Consider the following 23,423-nt stretch of genomic DNA (forward strand, 5'->3'; position numbering starts at 1 on the left):
TCAGTAGATGCACTTAAATTTATTGCCTTTACAACTTCTTTTAAAGAATAGCCCACATTCATGTCAAATTTTCTTTTCTCTTCTTTCGTTTTTATTAACCATTCCATTTGTTTACATCTCAAATGATATACCACTTCCTGGTTATCCCTCCACAAGCCCCCCATACCACAACCTTCTTCTTCTCCCTCCCCTTTGCCTCTATGAGCGTGCTCCCCCACCCATCCACCCTCTTCCACCTCACCCTTCCAGTATTCCCCTATGCTGGAGCATCAAACCTCCACAGGACCAAAGGCCTCCCCTTTTATTGTTGTCAGACAAGGCCATCCTCTGCTACCTATGTATATGGAGCTGTGGATCCTCCCTGTACACTCCTTGGTTGGTGGTTTAGTCTCTAGGAGCACTGAATTTATTTTATTTCCAATGAGAGATAGCATATGTTATTCATTGTTTAGTGTCAACTGGTCTTTGTAGAGTATGACTTGACATTTAAGAAACTACAGAAGATAATTGGTGACCAAGGAACTGGGTATGAAATAGGCAATATATTTCAGGTTGGGCATGGAGGTTCATATTCATGATAGTAGTGTTTTAGAAATTGAGGTAGAAAGATTTCACATGCCGAGGCTACATTGTGAAGTCTTACCTCAAAAAAATAATCCAAATAAACCTTTCAGTTTAGCCATTTAGAATGTATGGGTTCAATACACACTGTACTTCCACCACTATTACTCATAGCTACCATTTGTCCTTCGTATCCTGCTTCCTTGCTTCTGTGGAACCCTTACCCATACTCTCTAGAAAACCTCAGATTATAACCGATGTTTTAGGTTAAAGAACACTATTAGCTACTCATTGTTCCTCAAATGTCTTTTATTTCAATACCTTGTCCACAGAAATACTTGAATCCCTTCAGAGGGTACAGTTCCTGACAAAAAGCCTCCTCCTCAATTTCTGCTGTCACTCAGCTGTTGTCCTTCCTTCAGGGTTAGTGTTAGGACAGACTTCTAGATATTGCCCATTTCTGAATGACTCACATCAATCCATTAGTGTCTTTTAAGTTGAACCATCTAGAGTGTATTACTTCCTACTGAGATCCTTACTGATCAAACTGCAAAGAGGATTGACTCTAATTTGTTTGAGTTTATTCTGAAATCCAAGAACATTAGAAGCTCATAAGAAATGGTGACTCACTGAAACAGGAAGAGGGGGAGAACAGACAGTAAAACCTTGTGAAGTCCTTACAAGAATTGTCTAGTAGACAGAAGGCGTTAAATCATAGAACTTTATAGTAAACACAATTTTAGCTACTGTGGAAATAGCAACAGTGTATTGCTGCAGAGTCAGAATTTTATCACTATCTGTAAGAACAACTCTATTTTGATTACCATAACTTTTGCAGTCTACCGAATACCAGTTGTTTTAATTTCATTCCCATCAAATAATTTTCTAACTAGCTTAGGTTCAATATGAGAGCCTATACTGAGCAATTATACTACAATGCAAACTTGAAGTATTTTAACAACTGTAGTTTTCAGTCACCAAACTGCTTGACATTCTGATAATAGTGTTTTTCTGTACCCATGAAAAGATTACATCTAAATCAAGAGACCACTTTATCCTATTGTACTGTCCATGACAAAACCCATCAAGTTTTGTTTCTCCTGTGTTCCTGAGTATAGGGTATTTACCCTAGTAATTGTGCTATCTAACATGTCTCCACTAGTTTTGTCCGTTTACCATTACTTTGTCTCCTAGATTTTTTTTCTGATAATTCTATGGCATCTGTCATTTAAAGCCTCTTTTAGATGGATATGTGGAGTTTCTGTCTTTCATACATCCGCGTCTGTTTGAATAATTTCTTACAGATGGGAATGCTTTCTCTATAAGTCCTAAGTGTCCCCTCCCCTTCCTATTTCTCCCTAAAAATCCACGGATGTAGCTTCAAAGCAAATCTTTGATGTTAAATATATTTCCCGAAGAAATTGAACAACTTGCTTTTTCATAGGGTAGAATTTTTGGTAATGTCTGAAGGCATCTTCAAAATTACTTATAATGATTTACTTAGGAATGTGGAAATCATAATCTTTTGAGTAAAAATTCTTCAAAGCATGTGGATATGATTTACAAAAAACAAACAAACAAACAAACAACAACAAAAACCAAAAATGCTTGCAGAATCGTGCTCTCCCTTTAATTAAAAAACACATATTTTTCCAAAAAGGTTACTAATGAACTATTATGGAAACTTTAACTTCTTTGAAATTATAGGAAAAAAATCTTGACTAAAGTATCTGATGACCCCTCATTCTCTTAAGCTACCCATGAAGAAGGTATATCAGTTATTCCTTATCCCTTTTCTGCCCTATTTTCTTACCAGTTTGCTTCAGTGAGATTAATAATCATCCATCAAAGACCATAATAGTAGGACTAGTGTTATCAACAGTAGCTATTAATGTTAACATAGTGACTATGCATTTAACATTTTGGGCCCCCACTCCTTATATCAGTTGAACAGCTATCAAAATCTGGAATGCTTTGATGTGAGTGTTATCATTTTCTAATTTTACAGATCCAAATAAAACAAAATGAAAATCAATAGAGACCAGATAGCTACTTCAAGCTCATAAAGTTGCTGATCTTTGACTTAAACTTGTATTCATTTAATTCTAGATGCTATACACTTAGCCTCAGCAAGATAATGTCTTAAGGAAGTAAAGCTAGTTTAATTACTTTGATCTCTAGAAGAACATAAATGTCATATGACTGGAAGATACTTATTCTCATCAATATTCATACATGTTTGCCACCTGCTCAAAGCATATGGAACAAATTAACATAAATAACTTTGAACTCTGTTTATAGCATTAGTAGGAATGCTTACAGACACAAGAAACAAGTGTCTTAGCCACAGCAGCTGACTCATCACTTGTTTGGTAAATGTCATGGCCAAATTACTGAAGTACCTACAAAAATTACCTTTGAAATTATTCCTTAATAGTTTCCCATGCTGCATTATTCTTAATCGGTTCATGCATAGATAGGTTGTTGCCAAGTGATCAGTCTTAACCACATGTACATACAAACAACACTAAATGAACTCAAGTGCTATGTTGACAAGAGTAGTTATGGAAGAAAAGTCCTTGAATTTGAGAAAAAGTAGGGATAGGTGAATATGATGAGGTCAGAGATAGAAATTAGGCAATTTAGAGTAAAAAGACCTCTGCCAGAATGTAACCAGTTTTTTTCTTAGCTAAAAGCTGAAATGTCATCTTCAAGCCTCTTGGTAGGCTCATCCTTGACAGAGGCCAGAGATGTTATAAGGGTTTACAGCTCTCGACTTGTAGTTGCTAAATGATATGGGATTGATTCAGAGGCTGAGTATTGAAGAAAAAGTACTGGTCATGAGAATAGAATCTCTTTCCTGGGTAGAGACCTAATACCATAATTGGGCTAAGTTAATCACTTGGAAGGGACCACCCATAGGAAGGTGAGTTCACTGTATGCCATGCTAAATTGGATAAACTGAATAATTAGGTCTTTGATCAGATACTGTATTTGTCCTTCCCAGAATCCATTCCCTTAGTGCTGAAGCTTGTTAGCCATAAACATCTAAAGTTTGTTAATAAGTATGTCCACTTTTCCAAAAGGCATAATTTTTTCTTTTATCTTTCAGTTTTTTAAGTATGTTTTCTTAACACTTCTAGCTTTTCCCCAATATCTTGAGGTTCTTCACTGGCTCTCCAGCCTTCCTCTGAGCCATGTCTGCTTGTCCACAGTGTGTTTGATCTTTGTGCCAGTTTAAATAATGTCATGGCTTTCCCTTCTTTTCCTTTTATCCTCCTCCAGACAGGTTCTGCACCCCCCCCACAGACACCCCCCACGGTTTTTCTGTTAGCATCCAATGAAATTGTCCTTGTGCTTTGGACTCCATTCTTAAAATCTTTTATTAATGAGACAATGAACTCTAAAAGGGTGCCCTTATTTCCCTTCTAATATGGCAAAGTTGGGAGGACTGAAGATTGTGAATGACATAAATAATACATGACATTCTAAAAAACAAAAACAAAAACAATTAAATACCAAATTACTGGCACACAATTTTATTTCCCACATTCCTAGAAACTGTAAAGTCTAAGATCAAACTACTGTCATGTTTGCCATCAAATCAGAGCCTGCTTCTGAGACATCCATCTTTTTCACTGTGACCTTAAGTGGCAGAAATACACAGAGGGCTTCTCTAGGGCTTTTTATAAAATAAGGGCATTGCTCCCTTCAGGAGAACTCTGTTTTTGTAATCTCATTACTTCTGTAATGCTTGACTTCCTAACACTATTATTTTGAGGATTAGAATTTCAATGCATGGAATGAGGGTGGAGGGGACATAAACATTCCGTTTTGCCTGGAAAATGCAAGCTGTTATTTTTATTAACAGCTAAGTAATACTCTACTGTATAAATGTGCCACATTTTCTTTATTCATTCTTTGGATTTTCAGAGAAGCTAAGTAACAAGGAAGGCTCAAGGAGGGACACATGAGTCTTCCTGGGAAGGAGAAGTAGAATAGATTTCTTGAGTAGACTGGGGACAGTTGGGGATGAGAACAAGATACATGGAGTCTGGGGCAAGTTAAGAGGAATGGAGGGAAACACTACTGGAAGAGACAACTGGAATTAGCTGGCATTTCAGCAGTGTGGTAGAAACCTAGTGCAGTTGGAAATTCCCTGAAATCTAAGAGGGTGACACTAGTAAAGAGTCCCAGTAATAGAGGAACAGACACTCTTCTGTAACCAGGCAAGTCTTCCTATGGTTGGACTGGGACACCAACCCAGCCATAAAATCTTCTACCTCAAGTTGTTCTGCCTACAATGTGTATTGAAGTAATGGTGGTATAAAACTTGTGGGAGTGGCCAAAGAATAACTGGTCCAATTTGAGACACACAATGAAAGGGAACCCACTGCCTGGAGGGCCAGGAATCAGGGATTGGATAATCCAGAGACCTTGGCTAGAACCAAACACAACTCGTCAAAAATAAATGAATGCATAAATGAATAGATAGATAGATAGATAGATATTCTAATGATATCAGACCACATAGACCAGAGCCTAGTAAAGCACAATCACCAAAGAGGCTCCATCCATCAATTTATATGTGGAAACGTAGAGACCCACAGCCAAACCTAAGGTGGAGCTCCTAAGAATCTCACAAATGAAGCAGAGGAAGGACTGTAGGAACCAGAAGAGTCAAGTACACCCTCAAGAAAACATACAAAATCAACTAACCTAGGCTTATAGAGGTTCACAGAGACTGAAACTACAATCAGAGAACCTGTGTAGATCTGACCTAGGTCCTCTGCATATATGTTTATGGTTGTTTAACATGGCCATAAGCAGTGGGAGATCATTTGAGATGTAAATGAATGGAATGATTAATGAAAAGAAGAGCTGTTTGTATAAGATTCTTGATTTTTTTCTTGCCACCACTTATTTAAAAGCTCAATAAATTGGCTAACTAATGAGCTGTTAGGAATTATATATAAATAAGTGAGAATGTCCTTCATGCTTTTACTTGGTCCTCTTCAGTAGGTAACAAAAATTAAATTATGCAATAAAAATAGAAATATCTTAGTAAACAAATAATGATTCTGGCAAGAAATTGAATAGGGTTATGTGACAAGAGCATAACTGTCAAAGGACACAAGTCAATGAACAATAAAAAGCTCCAGTAAAGAAGTGTTTGTCAAAGCACAGACAATGAACGGGTTTATGGAAATTCAAAATGAATAAAAAATTTCACCTAACATCTAGTTCCAACTTTATTCATGAAAATTCTACAATTGGAATTTTACTATAAATTCCAAACTGAAGTTTCCTTTTAATAGCCAAGATATTTTATTATTGCCCAATTTATCATTATTAGCTGTAATAAGGCCAATATTAAGCTCTTTGGAAGATGGCAAATTCTCCGCTATCATGTGATTTGGCATCATATGCCCAACCAAGCTAGATGTTGAGATACATGTTGGGTATTTTGGAGTTGTCTTGCCAACGAGCAAGTTTCTTGTGGGCAAATGTAAAACCTAGTATACTACATTTTTTATTTACTAGGAATATTTGATTATTTGTGTTCCTGCAATGTCTTGCAAAAAAGTCAAAACCTCTCAGAACTATGTCAATAATAGCATTCTTTCATTTTTCCCTGTTAGCAAAAAAAAAAAAAATCATATATGCTGCTTTGTCTTATCCCCTGTTTTTACTTTAAGCCAAACTTTCGTAAAGAACTATTATAAATAGTTTCACATACTCTGGGGAGCAGGTCTCTACCTTACCTCCTAAACTTCTCTAATATTGTGTCATCCACCCAGAAACCTTGATGTGGTGCTGCAGAACCACAAACAGAAGAAGGAACTCTCAGCACATGAAAAGTAATGAAGTTAGGTGTTGAAATCTTACAATACCAAATGGAGTGCCTTTATTCAATAGAAAAATATACCTAAAAATCTAATGACTCCTACAATTCACTTATCTTTAAAAGGGGAATAGTATTGTCCTAGAAAATCAGCCTAGAAAATATGCATATATATGTCTATATATGTGTATATAATTGTGATACATTGAGTTGAGATGAATCAGATTAATCAGGATGTTGATTTATAGATAAAATTGTGTTGACTTAAACCTTTGCTCTAACTTAAGTCTTGAAATCATAAACCAAGATCTAGAAATATTTTTTTCTAATTATTTGGCATCTCTTATTAAAGTGATTACTAAGCTCTGGATGTGAAGACAAACAATGCACTTTCATGACATGTTGCTATTTATATCATTCTCCTGAATATATTTTTCCAGAACTCTAGTAGGTATTTAATTACAATATTTCCATGTTATGATTTAAAGTACCTTACACAAATCAACTGCTACTGCTTTCAGAGCTAAAGATTGTCATGAAGGATGGTGGCGACATATGTCTCTTTGCGTTAACTTTCTTGGGATTTTGATATTTGCATTGGAATATTACCCCCCAATGTCTGTGATCTGTATAAAGCTAATTATATGCTACTATTAAAGCAGATTGCAAGAGACATTGACAGTTGGAAAGGCCTAATGACCAGCTGGATGGGAAAATTTCACGTTGTCAAAACAGTAAGATTGCCAGGATTTTTACATGCCATTTATTTGCTACAAACATGAATACCTAAGCCTTATTTTAAAATAAACTTAGCCTGTTAAATAATCACACTTGGAGTTTTCGAGAAGCCCAAAGGCTAAGAGATATATTTCATACTTTGAGATGGTAAGCATTCACAACCTAAATTTACACAGAATTTATAAGATAAATATTTTCACCTCAAACTTATTAAAGTGTAATGTGTACAAATAAGAAAAGACATCTTCAAACATAAGCAGTATTAAGAAGCATTAGAAAAATAAGCCTATGATTCAGAAAACAAATCAAACCTGTTATATGCTTATTATCTTTCTATCATTCTTCAACCCCAATTGTAAGAAGAAACATTTTAATTTTACTTGTTGAGTTGTCAAAAATTATAGAATTTTGTTTTTAATTTTTTTGATTGCCCTTGAAACTTTGACTGTTCTGGAACTCACTGTAAATCTGGCTGGCCTTGAATTCAGAGAAATCTACCTGTTATGTGGGGTTTTGTGCTGGAATTAAAGGCATGTGTCACAATGCCCAGCTCTTACAATATTTTTTAACAATTTCTTGGATTTGTTCCAAGAACCTCATTTGTTCTTTATAACAGCTCAGTTATGTAGGGTTTTCAGAACTAGATCATTTATACTAAAAAAAAAAAAAAAAAAAAAAGAGTTTTCAGAACTGGATAATTCATACTGAAAAAAAAGTTTTCAAAAAACAATTAAATGTCTCCTTCTCTTCCTTCCTTTTCTTTTTTACTTTTCTTTACAGATCTCTGTGTTCATCTCTTCATCCTTCTTCAACATATGGATTGTGTCAATTGACAATTGCTTCACCTTCCCATCAGCAGTTTTACCAATACATCTACATCTCTCACCACATAATTTCACCAGTAACAGCAACAATAACTGATACTTACTATTCACTCACCATGTATCAATAATTACTGTATATAACTCACCTACTATAACAGATTCATTATTCACAGGTATGTTACAAGCTGTGACCTGTACATCTTTTTTACATTTATCTTATAAAAGATATGAAGGCAATTTTCTAGGGCCACGTCAACATCAAAAGCAAAAACTTAATGGTTAACACAAGGTCTGATCCAAGAAATCTGTCTCCATACAGTGATTCTGAACACCATAATTTATGGCCTTACTATTATTATAAATTGTTTCCTTGGAGCTGGAGAGATGGTGGCCTAGTCGGCCATCATTGGGAAGAGAGGCTCTTGGTCTTGCAAACTTTATATGCCCCAGTACAGGGGAATGCCAGGGCCAAGAAGCAGGAGTGGGTGAGTAGGGGAGCAGGGCGGGGGAGGAGGGTACAGGGAACTTTCGGGATAGCATTAGAAATGTAAATAAAGGAAATATCTAATTAAAAAAAAGAAGTTATGAACCTTTGGTGTTCGTACAGAGAGTTGGGTTTATTACCCTGTACCATATGATGACTGTCACATGCATCAGGCATGCAAGTGTTTTACATATACTTGCTTGCAAAACATTCATACACATTTAAAAAAAAAACTTAAGTGTTTCTTTCCAATTCATAGATCTATACCTTGAATTTCAACATTTTTCACCTTCAAACCTTTTAACTTTTGCTTCTGGAATTGTCTCTTTTTCCTACTTAGGCATTACTTTCTTTCTTTTGAACTGATCTAATTGTCATTTTAGTATACCTCATTACCATATAAAATGCTTTTCTCAACCAGACATGGTGCTTTACACCTTTAATTCCTGAACTCAGGAAGCAGAGATCTCTAGATTAAGGCCAGACTAGTCTACAAATCAGGTTCCAGGGCAGCCAGGAGACTCAAATTCCTTAGTACTCTATTTTCTTTCATTGTTAGCATTTCTCAATATCTGTCTATGGTCCCTAATTCAACTTATACTGTATACTTTTAAAGCTATTGAATGGAAAAAATAAAACTTATTAGATGATCTTTAGACAAGAAACTACAACGTGTCATGTTTTCTTTTCTTCCCTTTCCCTTCTTAACTCTTTTCTTCCTTCACTGTCCCAACCTCCTCCCCTCTCTTCCTTTCAATTTCCTTCATTTTTTATTTGCAATGTAGACTATGCTATATTTGACAAGATAAACATGATCACATTTCTGTTTCATTTTTTAGTGATTCATGTAGTTATTCCTCATATTAATTACAGCTTTGAAATTCTATCAATGTATAAGTACCAGAGTGGAGTCTTCTGACTATGTAACACATACCTAGTAAAGTGCAGATACATTTTAGATGGTAACAATCTAAAGTTTAAGGAATTCATTTGGGAATGACAGACAATAAAATAGAAACAAGTGATGTGTGTTGTGTTGGTAAATAATCTGCTTATCTGGATGAAAGAGGTAGTACTAAACCAGTTAATTTAGAGTGGTTGAAGATAGCTCCTTTGAGAAAGTGGTATCTGGATTGAGATTTGAAAGTAAGAAAATGGAGTAGTATAAACACTTGAAAGAAAATTCATTCAAACAGGAACCTGTCTGAATAGAACATAATGAAATAAAGGGTAGAGGGAACTAAACACAGAGAAATAGGAAGCCATATCACATAAAACCTTGCAATTCTTGGGAGGGAGATTGGCTTGGAAGTTCCTTGGGAAGATAGTAGTTTTCACTTAAGTATCACCATTGTCAAAATAATATTTAGAAGATCACACTAGTTAATGAGAAGAGGATGACTTATGGAAGAAAAGGATTCCCAATAGGAATATTAGGGGAAAATCACAGTTGTAGTATAAATGACAGATGTCAATAACTAAGAGTAGGGTTTTTTAAAGATATTTTGTCAGCAAAATACATCTTTGATAATCATGTTTTAAGACTTACTGATGTTGATACTAGTAATTTGAAGGAAAGCATAAAATCAAAGCTGACTTCAAAGTTTGGAGCTGAGACCAAAGGATGGACCATCTAGAGACTGCCATATCCGGGGATCCATCCCACAATCAACTTCTAAACGCTGACACCATTGCATACACTAGCTAGCAAGATTTTGCTGAAAGGACCCAGATAGAGCTGTCTCTTGTGAGACTATGCCGGGGCCTAACAAACACTGAAGTGGATGCTAACAGTCAGCTATTGGATGTATCACAGGGCCCCCAATGGAGGAGCTAGAGAAAGTAACCAAGGAGCTAAAGGGATCTGCAACCTTATAAGATGGAACAACAATATGAACTAACCAGTACCCCCCGGACCTCGTGTCTCCAGCTGCATATGTATCAGAAGATGGCCTAGTGGGCCATCAGTGGAAAGAGAGGCCCATTGGACTTGCAAACTGTATATGCCTCAGTACAGGGGAACGCCAGGGCCAAGAAGTGGGAGTGGGTGGGTAGGGGAGTGGATGGGGGAGCATGTGGGGGACTTTTGGGATAGCACTGGAAATGTAAATGAAATAAATACCTAATTAATAAAATAAAGAAAAAAAGGAAAAAAACCATCATGCTGGTATTACATTCATTGATTCTAGAAGCTCTGAGGTAGAATCTGTCCCATGACTTGTCTCTAGTTTCTAATGGTAATCCCAGGCAGTTCATGTACTATTGTATCAATTAAGCCTCCTCTCAGCATTGTGTTTTAGTTCATCTTCAAACTATTTTCAAGGATACCAGCTATTGGACTTGGCTTGCTATAAGTCACATGACTTCATTTTTATTGTATCATATCTGTAAGTACTCATCTTCCATATCACTGCAAAATACAGTTATGGTTAAGACTTTGGTATTTGTGTTGGAAGGCTCTCAATTTTGCTTTGAAACAGATTTTATAAGTAGATTTTGACCAGTATTGACATTATGCAGATACCCCAGGTTTAGTAAGGAATGATTCTGTACTTGATAAATTTGGACACATAAATGTCTTCTTTAAAAAGTGTACATTAGGGCATCATCCTGAGTGAGGTAACCCAGTCACAAAAGAACTCTCACAATATGTACTCACTGATAAGTGGATATTAGCCCAGAAATTTAGAATACCCAAGATATAAGATACAATTTGCTAAACGCATGAAACTCAAGAAGAACGAAGACCAAGGTGTGGACACTTTGCCCCTTCTTAGAATTGCGAACGAAACAACCATGGAAGGAGTTACAGAGACAAAGTTTGAAGCTGAGACGAAAGGATGAACCATCTAGAGACTGCCATATCCGGGGATCCATCCCACAGTCAGCTTTCAAACGCTGACACCATTGCATACACTAGCAACATTTTGCTGAAAGGACCCAGATATAGCTGTCTCTTGTGAGACTATGCCGGGACCTAGCAAACACAGAAGTGGATGCTCACAATCAGCTATTGGATGTATCACAGGGCCCCCAATGGAGGAGCTAGAGAAGGTACCCAAGGAGCTGAAGGGATCTGCAATCCTATAGGTGGAACAACAATATGAACTAACCAATACCCCCCCGGAGCTCGTGTCTCTAGCTGCATATGAATCAGAAGATGGCCTAGTGGGCCATCAGTGGAAAGAGAGGCCCATTGATCGTGCAAACTTTATATGCCTCAGTACAGGGGAACGCCAGAGCCAAGAAGTGGGAGTGGGTGGGTAGGGGAGTGGGTGGGTAGGGGAGTGGGTGGGGGAGCGTGTAGGGGACTTTTGGGATAGCATTGGAAATGTAAATGAAATAAATACCCAATTAAAAAAAAGTGTACGTTAAGTCCTCAAATTTCTACTTCTAATAAGCATATGCTATTTGGTGGGGTTTGTTGTTGCTGCTGTTTTTGTTTCAATTGGCTGTTTGCCTTGTCTTTCAAAGAGAGACATCCATCTGTCAAACATAGTTAAAAAGTATCTTGGCAAATAAAGAACATTACTGCCACGGAATATGAGATTTAAGGGGAAATTCATGTTAATTAAATCCTGACTCCAAAGATTGACAGAATTATCTGCTGCTGATTGGAGTTATTTTGAATGCTGCCAAGTACTGGAACAACCATCTGAGGATTCTCTTCTAGTAATGACATGAACTTATCTTCATCATACAAAAGAGTATGGAAGAAATACATCGAGTTGTCACTCTACTACCAATACTAATTGCAAGCAAATATCTTTTTTTTTTTTTTTTTTTTTTTTTTTTTTTTTTTTTTTTTTTTTGGTTTTTCGAGACAGGGTTTCTCTGTGTAGCCCAGCTGTCCTGGAACTCACTCTAGACCAGGCTGGCCTCGAACTCAGAGATCCGCCTGTCTCTGCCTCCCAAGTGCTGGGATTAAAGGCGTGCGCCACCACGCCCGGCACAAGCAAATATCTTAGTTTAAGAAAATTATTGGGTCATTTTATGTGACTAAAGGTGTGATTCATTATTCCCTTCTGTCTTTCTCATTTAGTGTCCTATAGTGGATTAGTAAATTGAGATCTCTGTAATGGGATTTTTAATAGATATAAATAGATAACAATGATGACATTAGGCCACTCTATGTAATGTCTTGCAATCCTATAAAGAAAGGTGACTTTATAGAATAGCTTATTATGTGGGCTGTGAGTTGAAAATATATCGTTACAATTCACTTAATGAACTTCTCCTAAAAACCAAAAGCCTGTAAAACCTGTAACATAAAAATTCTTTTCTGCTAAATCAAATGCTTTTCCATAATTCCAGTATAATAAGTACCATTTCACTTTAAAGCTATGAAAAGCAAATCCATTTATTCTATTCATAACACTTAATGAGCAAGCTGTAGTTTTTAATGAGAACACAAGTCATTTGTGCATATAATAGGCAGATATAACCTCCTTTGCACTCTAAGACTGGATTTGTTTGCATTTATGAATGGTCTCAATCAGGTAGATACACCTATAATTGGCTCTTTATCAATCCTAATCAGAAAAAAAAAACTGTTCATTATGCTGAAGTCTGAGTTCTAAGATTTGAATCATAATGGGTTGCAAATTAAAATTTGTAATGTTCCTTTCAAATTTCAGATTCAAAGGCACATATAACAAAATTTTGTAATTAGTAAGGCTGAATTTTTTGAAATCAAAGAATTTCAGAACTAGAAAAGACTTTTGGCAGCACTTATTCTATAGCAGAGATAGGATGAGGCATTGGGTTTCTTCGCTCTTGTTTTAGTGCTTCCTATGTGGCTCATATCACCTATGTACAGGCTTACTGGTTTATTTGTAGTATCATAGCCTCAAACAAATATAATTTGATCATATTAGGTGCAATAGATATTTTAAATTTCTGATTATACAAAAAGATCTTGATGACATCATTTCTAAAATAATCACTCACTCCAAATCCCTTATCACACATAATTCAGTCTTTTGAGATGACATTTTAAGAAACTCTCTGACTATTCCTTTGATCAGCTTTTCTTCCTAAATAATCAGCATCTCCCTGGGATGCTTCCCAGAAAGGAAGGATGAGGGTTTCCAAACATGCTAATTGAATAAAAAGACTTTTCTCTATTTTGATATGTGGGTTTCATTGTGGTATGCTTACATTAAGCAGCTTTTAAGATTGATTAAAGTCCTTAGCTTCAATTAAATTATTAATTAATCACAGCAGCAATTTATTGCTTTGTGTACCACATAAAATCATGCATCCTTTAATTATTGATTCATTTGATAGTGAAGCAGCAGCTATAATACCTTTGCATGTCAACATTTCTGTTGAATGTATTTTCAACTTGTTCTGCTTTCCTTGTCAAAAGAAATGGTAATTTCAAGCCATCTGTTAAATTGCCAACCTCAGTTTTCTCCAACTGATCATTCAAGGCAAAAATAACACCCAGAAAGTCACTCAGTACCTAAGAGGTAAGAAGACATCTCTGAGAATGGCCCTGAGCTTTTCGTTAGATTTAGTTTTGTTTATTTTGTTTTTTGTTTGTTTGTTTTTTTGTTCTGTGTTTTTTGGTTTTTTGTTTTGTTTTTGGTATTTTTATGCAAAAATAGTAGGTCCCAACTAGCTTAACAGGTGTACAGTTTTAATTACATGCATTATTTTCATTTTACCTGAGAAAAATGTTATTATGAATATAATGATATGTCAATATATCAAAAATTTCCTGTGAATTTTAAGATGTTTAAGCTATAAAAATAAAAATTGTTGTGTAATTCTTATTATAAATGGAGAAGACTGCTATCACGGGACACTCTCATCTTTAGCCATGATTACAAATGAGATTTCACAGTGATCAACTAGGCTACTTATTCCTACTCTTTTAATAGAAATAGTGCCTGTGTTAGGCCTCTTGCTGGTTTGACTGCTGTAACTCTGAGATTCAAAACAATAGCTGTTTTCAACTAAAGAGAAGTTTTCCTTGCATATCAAAATCTGGGCAGGCAGCTTCAAAATCAGCAGGGAGCCTACTTCTTTCTAACATATTGCTGCCCTACCTATCATCAATACACAGTTACCATCTCCCTGTCCAAGACAACTGAGTAGCTCCTGCCATCATGTTTATGTTCCAATATTCCCTTCAAATTAATGGGCCAAAGGTTGAGTAAATCACTTCTGTCCACATTCAGATGGCCAAAATTAGTCACAAGGCTGTAAATTTCTCTCTGCTAGAAATCAAGAGAAATGTAGTATATGACAAAGTACTCAAAGTGCAACAAAACTTCTACTCACATACATGAAGGGAAGAACGGATATTGAGGGAACACTAGCAGCCCTCAACCCATAGAACTAGGGAAGAGAAAAAAAAATCACAAATGATCTGCAGTGGCAGATAATGTAAGATTTTATTTTGAATGCATTGTTTATTTGATACAGCAGTCAAGATGAGCAATTTTGAATTTTAACTAACCTCCATATATGCTAGTAGATTTCATACTTACACATACACTTACTTCTTTCCCCACCAGCAATGGCTTTACTGTCTTTTTTTGGTGGCCAAACACCCTCTCAATTGTAAAGATTCACCTTAATGTGATATGATATAATAATTCCTCCATATCTTCTCAGGGGAAAACTAAAACCTTCACTCACTCACCAAGGTAGAAAGAACAACATCACCTGTTTTGTGTTGCTTTGCCATGAAATAACAATACTTTATTTTATTTTTTTTTTTATTACTTGGTATGTCTGTTTTAGCCAGTAGGAAAAATAAATGTTGGGGTTAATGTCAAAGCTAATTTGTCTGTTTTTTTGTCTCCTGACAGAGACTCTTTATGTTACTGGTATTCAATGATATATGTTAAAGCTTATTGAATACTTTAAATGAGTTATAATATTAAAACTATCACTGGAAGATATCTGAAAACCATGGATTAGAAACTATTGTCTTACACCTAGAACATAGAGATGTCAACCTTGTGCCCTCATAGATCCTTCATCTCTACTTTCTTTGGTGTATGAAAGTGTTCTTCATGCTATCAAAAGAGATACTAAAACAACAAGACAGCCACAACCTTTGATATATAATGGTATACTACCTGCATGATATGCTAGCACAATGGTGGCACAAAACATGTGGGCATAACCAACCAAAGAGTGATTTGACTTAAGGCCCACTCCCAAGGTGAAACCCATACCTGACACTTCACCAAGAACCTAAGAATAGATAGCCCAGAAACCTAAGGTAAAACCAAGTGAGACTGGTTAAAAAGAAAATAATGAAAAAAAGAAACTGTTGTCTCTTTCATATATTTAAAATATTTCACATACTACAAGTAACTTGAGTAAAAGCAAGTGTAGGCTATATCCAAATTATTTAAATTGTAAATAGACATAATTTTCAGGTGAGAACTTGTTCACAATATCTCAGTAAAAGCAGCTTCATATGTAGGGACAATATGCAGAAATCAAAATTATGTTATAGTTAAAACAATAATATGTGCTTGTTACTGCCATTAAAAATAGATGTTTGCATTGATAGTCTAAATTACTCAATAACACATTGAACAGAAATATGAGTGATTAGTATAAAAGACATAATTATCATTAACTATAAATCATCATATACCTAATATATAAGAGAATAACTTTATGAAGCATTAAAAATACATGAAAGCAAAATAAAATTATAAAGAAAAAAAGCAAGTTTGTAATAATGATTGTATTTCCTAAATATTAGAAATGATTCAGGTACAAAAATATGATATTTCTAAGGCAAAGAAAATTATAAGTTGCCTCAGAACAACTCTAAAATGAAACACATAGTAGTTTATTATTAAAAATAGCAGTGGATAATGAAAATCAATCTAGTGGTTCCTCAGAAAATTGGAAATAGTTCTACCTGAAGACCAAGATATACCACTACTGGACATATATACCCAATAGATGCTCCAACATATAACAAGGACACGTGTTCCACTATGTTCATAGCAGCCTATTTTTTTATGTTTAAAACACATTTATTTATGAACTCATCTCAAGTTGATTTGCATAATTTCAACAAGGGCCTTCATTGAAAAAATCTGACACACATGCACTTGTTATTAGAAAAGTCTTATTGACACATTGAGGAGCCAAGGTTTTTTCCTTTTCTTTTCTAATGTAGATCTCAACACAACATCCATCAGACACCCCAGAACTAAGAGCACTTCAGCAAGGGAAGCCCAAAAGTCATAGTCTTCTCAGTCATACTCAGAGAATCGAATGTGCTGACTGGCTTGCTGAGTCTTAGCCAGTCTAATCCTCTCAGCTTTGGTGATTAGCTTTTCTGTGCCTCTTTTCCTTTCCCGAGGTTAAGTTTGGCCTTTCTATCTACCAAAATCTTCTGCCACTACCTCTGCTCATGATCACCAGAAAGGACTACGTGGTTCCAACAGTGCTTCTTTCTAATTTCAGTCTGTGCATTCATTACTGCCTGAGCATCCTCAGGGATTTTGAATCGGGCATGGCATACAGTATCTCCTTCTAGCAAATCAATGTAAAAAAAAAAAAAAAACTTCTGATATTGTGGCCAAAATATCCTTGACTTGTTTCTTGCCAAGTAGAGGCTCTCTGCTCACAATCTTCACAATCATGCCAGTTACAAACTGGGTGGAGCACTCTTGACCACTGCCGGTAGCATTTTACAGTCTGTTTCCATTTCTGATTCCAATTTTATTTGAGTTATTGGTTTTTTTTTAGAGAAGCCATGCTAGCTTTTTGCAGTGCCAACTCCTCTTTCTTCAAATCCATCCATTCAGTCTTGGACAGCACTCTCAATGGTATAACCTCCTCGCCCATCTTATGTCTCTCCTTATGTGTTTTCTTATGCTTCCTCTTGACCTTTGAGAGTGAGTCACATTTTCTGTCTCCCATCTCCTTCGCCTTCTCAGTAGAGCAGAATTCTAAGTCTCTGCTCTCCTTGGAGACCTCAGAAGTGGCTTGGCCGATGCCATCCTTCTGAGCCCTTTGCTTTGTTTTTGGCCTTCTGGGGAGGCGGTCTTCATCCTCAGCGCTGCTTCTCTCTCGCTTCCCTGCCCTGACTTCAAGTAAGCTGGATGCTTCGACCTTGTCCTACTTTTTCTTTTTCTTTGCAGGTTGCTTTGGAGCTTCCGGGGTTTCTGCTTTGGAGCCCTCAGAGGCAGTCCTTGGTCTCTTTGTGGCTTTACACACGCCTGAGCTGCTGCTGTTCACAACCGACTCTTTGGCCTGCACACTCTCTTCCTTCTTTATTCTGCCTGTTTTCTTTTTTTTTTTCTTTTTCTTCTTTTTCTTCTCTTCAGCTACTCATAAGGAAGGGATGGGCTTATTTTTCACTGTCTTAGGGGATATACCAGGCTTTTTAAGTGCTTGTTCTGGTGGGTTGTTCAGAAACTCAATGGCTTTGCTGCTTGCTCTTTTGTTTCAAACTCCACAAAGGCAAATCCCTTAGCATCCCCAGTAGACTTGTAATGTGGAATACTTATGTAAACCACATTGCCGCATTTCCCAAATACTCTCTCAAACCAGCTTTGAGTAACATTTTTGGGGAACAACTCCCCATATACCATGTGTTCTTCCTCGTCCTTTGGTCTCTCACCTAGGGGCTTTTTCCTCCTGATTCTGGTCCCTTCTAAGTCCAACTCTACAATGGATGGGCTTTTCAGTTCTCTGGCTATTAGTTTCCCATCAGTTGTCAGCTTCTTCATTTTGTTAAAAGACACTAGGTGAGAAATGTCCACATATCCATCTCTAGATTTTTCAATTTGCTCTAGTAGAAACCTGTCCTTGTGAAGGTTTGCATCTCCAAACCAGAAGTCCACCTGCTTAGCAATATCTGCAAGCACCTGTCTAACCCTGGATCACTTCTTTTTTTCTTTTTTCTTTTTTTTTCTCTTCTCAGTGCTTTCTTCCATAGTTTTTTGGTTTTCAGATCCAAGGTCAGCGCTTGTGTTCTCCTACGCTTTCCATCTAGCAGCCCTATTTATAATAGCCAGATGTTAGAACAACTTAGATGTACCTCAACTGAAAAATGGATACAGAAAATGTGGTGCATTTATACAATGGAATACTACTCGGATATTAAAAATGACAATTTCATGAAATTTGTAGAGGAATGGATGGAACTAGAAAATATCGACTGAGGTAACCCAGATCCAAAAGGACATAAATGATATATACTCACTGATAAGTGAATATTAACCCAAAAGCTGAGAATTACACATGATACAACTCACAGACCCTATGAAGCTTAACAAGAAGGAAGGCCCATGTGTGGATGCTTCAAAATCGCTTAGAAGGGGTAACAAAATAATCACAGGAGGCAGAGGGATGAAGGGATCTGGGTCGGAGATGGGAAGGATAGGGCAAAAGGTAGGAGCAAGACCAGGTATGGGAAGAGACAGGAGAAAAGTCCAGAGGTCCAGGAGAAGTAATAGAAGTAAGTAGCAGGGGTCCTGGGGAACTTGGCAAACCACAAGAAAGTCCCACATCCCAAGGATGTGAGGCTCCCAGGACCCAGTGGGGATAACATTAGCTGAAATACTCAACATCAGGTAGATAGAACCAGAAGAGACCACCTCCCGTAGATAAACATGGCCCCCAGTGGAGGGATGGGGTCACACACCCATCTAAAATCTTTAACCCAGAGTTGTTCCTGTCTATAGGAAATGCAGGGACAAAAATGCAGGAGAGACTGAAGGGAAGGCCATCCAGAGACCACTCCACCTACCATGCAATCCATTTCATCTGCAGACACCAAACCCTGACACTATTACTTATGTCAAGATGTGCTTGCAGAAAGGAGCTTGGTAGGGCTGTCTTCTCAGAGACTATGCCAACACCTAAGACAGATATAGATACTCATAGCCAACCATTGGACTGAGCCTGGGGACCCCAGTGGAAATGTTAGGGGAAGAAATGAAGACGCTGAAGGGAATTGCAACCCCACTGGAAGAACAAAAGTATCAATTAACCAGACACCTCAGAGTTCCCAGGGACTAAACCACCAACCAATGAGTATACATGGACAGGTCCATGGATTCTACTACATATGTAGCAGAGGACAGCCTTATCCGGCTTCACTCAGATAGGAGACGCTTGGTCCTTGGAGGTTTGATGCCCCAGAGAAGGGGGGTGCTAGAGGGGTGAGGGAGGAGTTGGTGGGTGGGTAGAGGAACCCCCTCTTAGAGGCAAAGCAGGAGGGTGGAAGTGTTCATGAATGGAAAACCAGGAAGGGTGATAATATTTGAAATGTAAACAAATAAAATGATTAATAAATAAAAAAAATAAGGCCTGTCTATTTAGAAGAGCATGGGCCACAGAAGCAACAGAGCTTCTGGGACAGGCTCCTACATACCTACATCCACAGCCAGGAGGTGGAGCTGATCCTCAGTCTTCTGTGCACCTTCCCTGCCAGAGGAGAGCTTGCCTCCAGGGAGTGCTCTGACCCCCAGAACTCAGGTCAGATCACCATTGACACTCTGGTGTCTCTCTAAGGCAAGTACACTCAGAAGAACACAGGCTGAAGAAGCAACAAAGCTTCTGGGAAATAGACCTACAGGCCTACAACTACGGCCAGGAGATGGGGCTATTCTCCAGCTCTCTGTACACTGGTCTTGCCAGAGAGATCTGGTATCCCAGGAGTGCTGACACAGGCTTAGAGACTCACAGGAAAAACAAACTTCAGCCAGAGATAGCTAGAATATCTAACACCAGAGATTACCAGATGGCTAAAGGCAAACATAAGAATCTTACCAACAGAAACCAAGACTACTTGGCATCATCAGAACCCAGGTCTCCCACCAAAGCAAGTACTGGTTACCACAACACACCAGAAAAGCAAGATTCAGATTTAAAATCATATTTCATGATGCTGGTAGAGGGTTTTTAAAGGGATATTAATAACACCTTTAAAGAAATACAGGAGAACACAGCTAAACAGGTAGAAGTCCTTAAAGAGGAAACACAAAAATCCCTTAAAGGATTACAGGAGAACACAGGTAAACAGGTCCTTAACGTAGAAATGCAAAAATCCCTTAAGGAATTTCGGGAAAACATAGCCAAACAGGTAAAGGAATTGAACAAAACCATCCAGGATCTAAAAATGGAAGTAGAAATAATAAAGAATTTACAAAGGGAGACGACTCTGGAGATAGAAATCTTAGGAAAGAAATCAGGAGTCACAGATGCAAGCATCACCAACAGAATACAAGAGATGGAAGAGAGATTCTCAGGAGCAGAAGATTCCATAGAAAACATGGACAAAACAATGAAAGAAAATGCAAAATGCTAAAAGATCCTCACTCAAAACATCCAGAAAATAAAGGACTCAATGAGATGACCAAACCTAAATATTACTTATTAAAAAGTAATATTTAAATAAACCTAAAAGAAGATAGCCACAAGAAGAGAATGCCAACATCAACAACAAAAATAATAGGAAGCAACAATTACTTTTCCATAATATCTCTGATTATCAATAGACTCTATTCCCCAATAAAATGACATAGACTAACAGACTGGCTACATATAAAAGACACAACATTTTACTGCATACAGGAAACCCACCTCAGCGACAAAAACAGACACTACCTCAGAGTAAAAGGCTAGAAAACAATTTTCCAAGCAAATGGTCTGAAGAAACAAGCTGGAGTACCCATTCTAATATCAAATAAAATCAAATTCCAACCCAAAGTTATCAAAAAATAAAAGGAGGGGCACTTCATACTCATCAAAGGGAAAATCTACCAAGATGAATTCTCAATTATGAACATCTATGCTCCAAATTCAAGGGCATCCACATTCATTTAAAGAAATTTTAGAAAAATTCAAAGCACACATTGCAGCATACACAATAATAGTGGGAGACTTCAAAACCCCACTCTTATCAATGGACAGATCCTCGAAACAGAAACTAAACAGAGACACATTGAAATTAACAGAAGTTATGAAACAAATGGATTTAACAGATATCTACAGAACATTTTATCCTACAACAAAAGGTTATGTCATCTTCTCAGCACCTCATGCTACTTTCTCTAAAACTGACCATGTAATAGGTCACAAAACATGCCTCAACAGATACAAAAATATTGAAATATTCCCATGCATCCTATCTGAACACCATGGACTAAAATTGTTCTTCAATAACAACATAAATAATAGAAATCCCATATATACGTGGAAGCTGAACAACACTCTACTCCATGATAATATGGTCAAGGAAGAAATGAAGGAAGAAATTAAAGACTTTTTAGAGTTTTATTAAAATGAAGCCACAACATACCCCAACTTATGGGACACAATAAAAGCAGTCTTAAAAGGAAAACTCAGAGCTCTGAGTGCCTCCAAAAAGAAACTGCAAAGAACACACACTATTGTCTTGACAGCACACCTAAAAGCTCTAGAATGAAAGGAAGCAAATTTACCGAAGAGGAGTAGACAGCAGGAAATAATAAAACTCAGGGCTGAAATCATCCAAGTGGAAACAAAAAGAACTATACAAAGAATCAACCAAACTAGGATCTGGTTCTTTGAGGAAATAATAAAAAAAAAAAGATAGATAAGCCGTTAGCAAGAATAACTAGAGGGCCCAGGGACAGTATCCTAATTATCAAAATCAGAAATGAAAATTGAGATTAACAACAGAATATGAGGAAATTTAAAAAAATCATCAGATCCTACTACAAGAGCCTACAATCAACAAAACTGGAAAACCTGGATGAAATGGACAATTTTCTAGACAGTTACCAGGTACCAAAACTAAATCAAGATCAGATTAAACAGTCCATTATCTCCTAAAGAAATAGAAGCAGTCATTAATAGTCTCCTAACCAAAAAAATCCCAGGACCAGATGGGTTTAATACACAATTCCTTCAGACTATCAAAGAAGACCTAATTCCAATACTCCTCAAATTATTCTACAAAATAGAAACAGAAGATACTCTACCCAATTCATTTTATGAATCTATAATTACTAATATATAAACCACATACAGAGCTTAAAAAGAAAGAATTTCAGACCAATCCAAGAACATATTAAAACAAACATCCATCATGATCAAGCAGGCTTCATCCCAGGGATGCAGGGATGGTTTAATATATGGAAATCCATCAATGTAATCCACTAAATAAACATACTCAAAGGAAAAAAAAAACACATGATCATCTTATAAGATGCTCAAAAAGCATTTGAAAAATCCTAACACCCATTCATGATAAAAGTCTTGGAAAGATCAAGAATTCAAAAACCATACCTAACATAATAAAAGCAATATAAAGCAAACCAGTAGCCAATATCAAACTAAATGGAGAGAAACATGAAGCAATCCCACTAAAATCAGGGACTAGACAAGGCTGCCCACTTTCTCCCTACCTACTCAACACTGTTTGAAGTCTTAGCCAGAGCATTTAGACAAGACAATGAGATCAAGGGGTTAAAAATTGGAAAGGAAAAAGTAAAAATATCACTATTTGCCGATGATATGATAGTATATATAAGTGACCCTAAAAATTCCAACCGAGAACTCCTAAACCTGATAAACAGCTTCATTCCAGTAACTGGATATAAAATTAACTCAAACAAATCAATGGCCTTTCTCTACACAAAGGATAAACAAGCTGAGAAAGAAATTCGGGAAACAACACCTTTCGCAATAGTCACAAATAATATAAAATATATTGGTGTGACTAGAACTAAGGAAGTAAAGGAACTGTATGATAAGAACTTCAAGTCTCTGAAGAAAGAAATCAAAAAAGATCTCAGAAGATGGAAAAATCTCCCATATTCATGGACTGGCAGGATTTATATAGTAAAAATGGCTTTCTTGCTGAAAGCAATCTACAGATTCAATGCAATCCCCATCAAAATTCCAACTCAATTCTGCACAGAGTTAGAAAGGGGAAATTTGCAAATTCATCTGGAATAACAATAAACCTAGGATAGCAAAAACT

At 36.7% G+C, this 23,423-nt stretch overlaps 1 pseudogene; it reads right to left on the reverse strand.

Annotated features, from left to right (window-relative positions):
• Positions 1–16,692: 16,692 nt before the first annotated feature.
• The window catches only part of LOC110286375, a 97,143-nt pseudogene continuing 90,412 nt past the window's right edge, over positions 16,693–23,423 (reverse strand).

This window comes from Mus caroli, chromosome X (assembly GCF_900094665.2).
Source record: "Mus caroli chromosome X, CAROLI_EIJ_v1.1, whole genome shotgun sequence".
Lineage (NCBI taxonomy): Eukaryota > Metazoa > Chordata > Mammalia > Rodentia > Muridae > Mus > Mus caroli.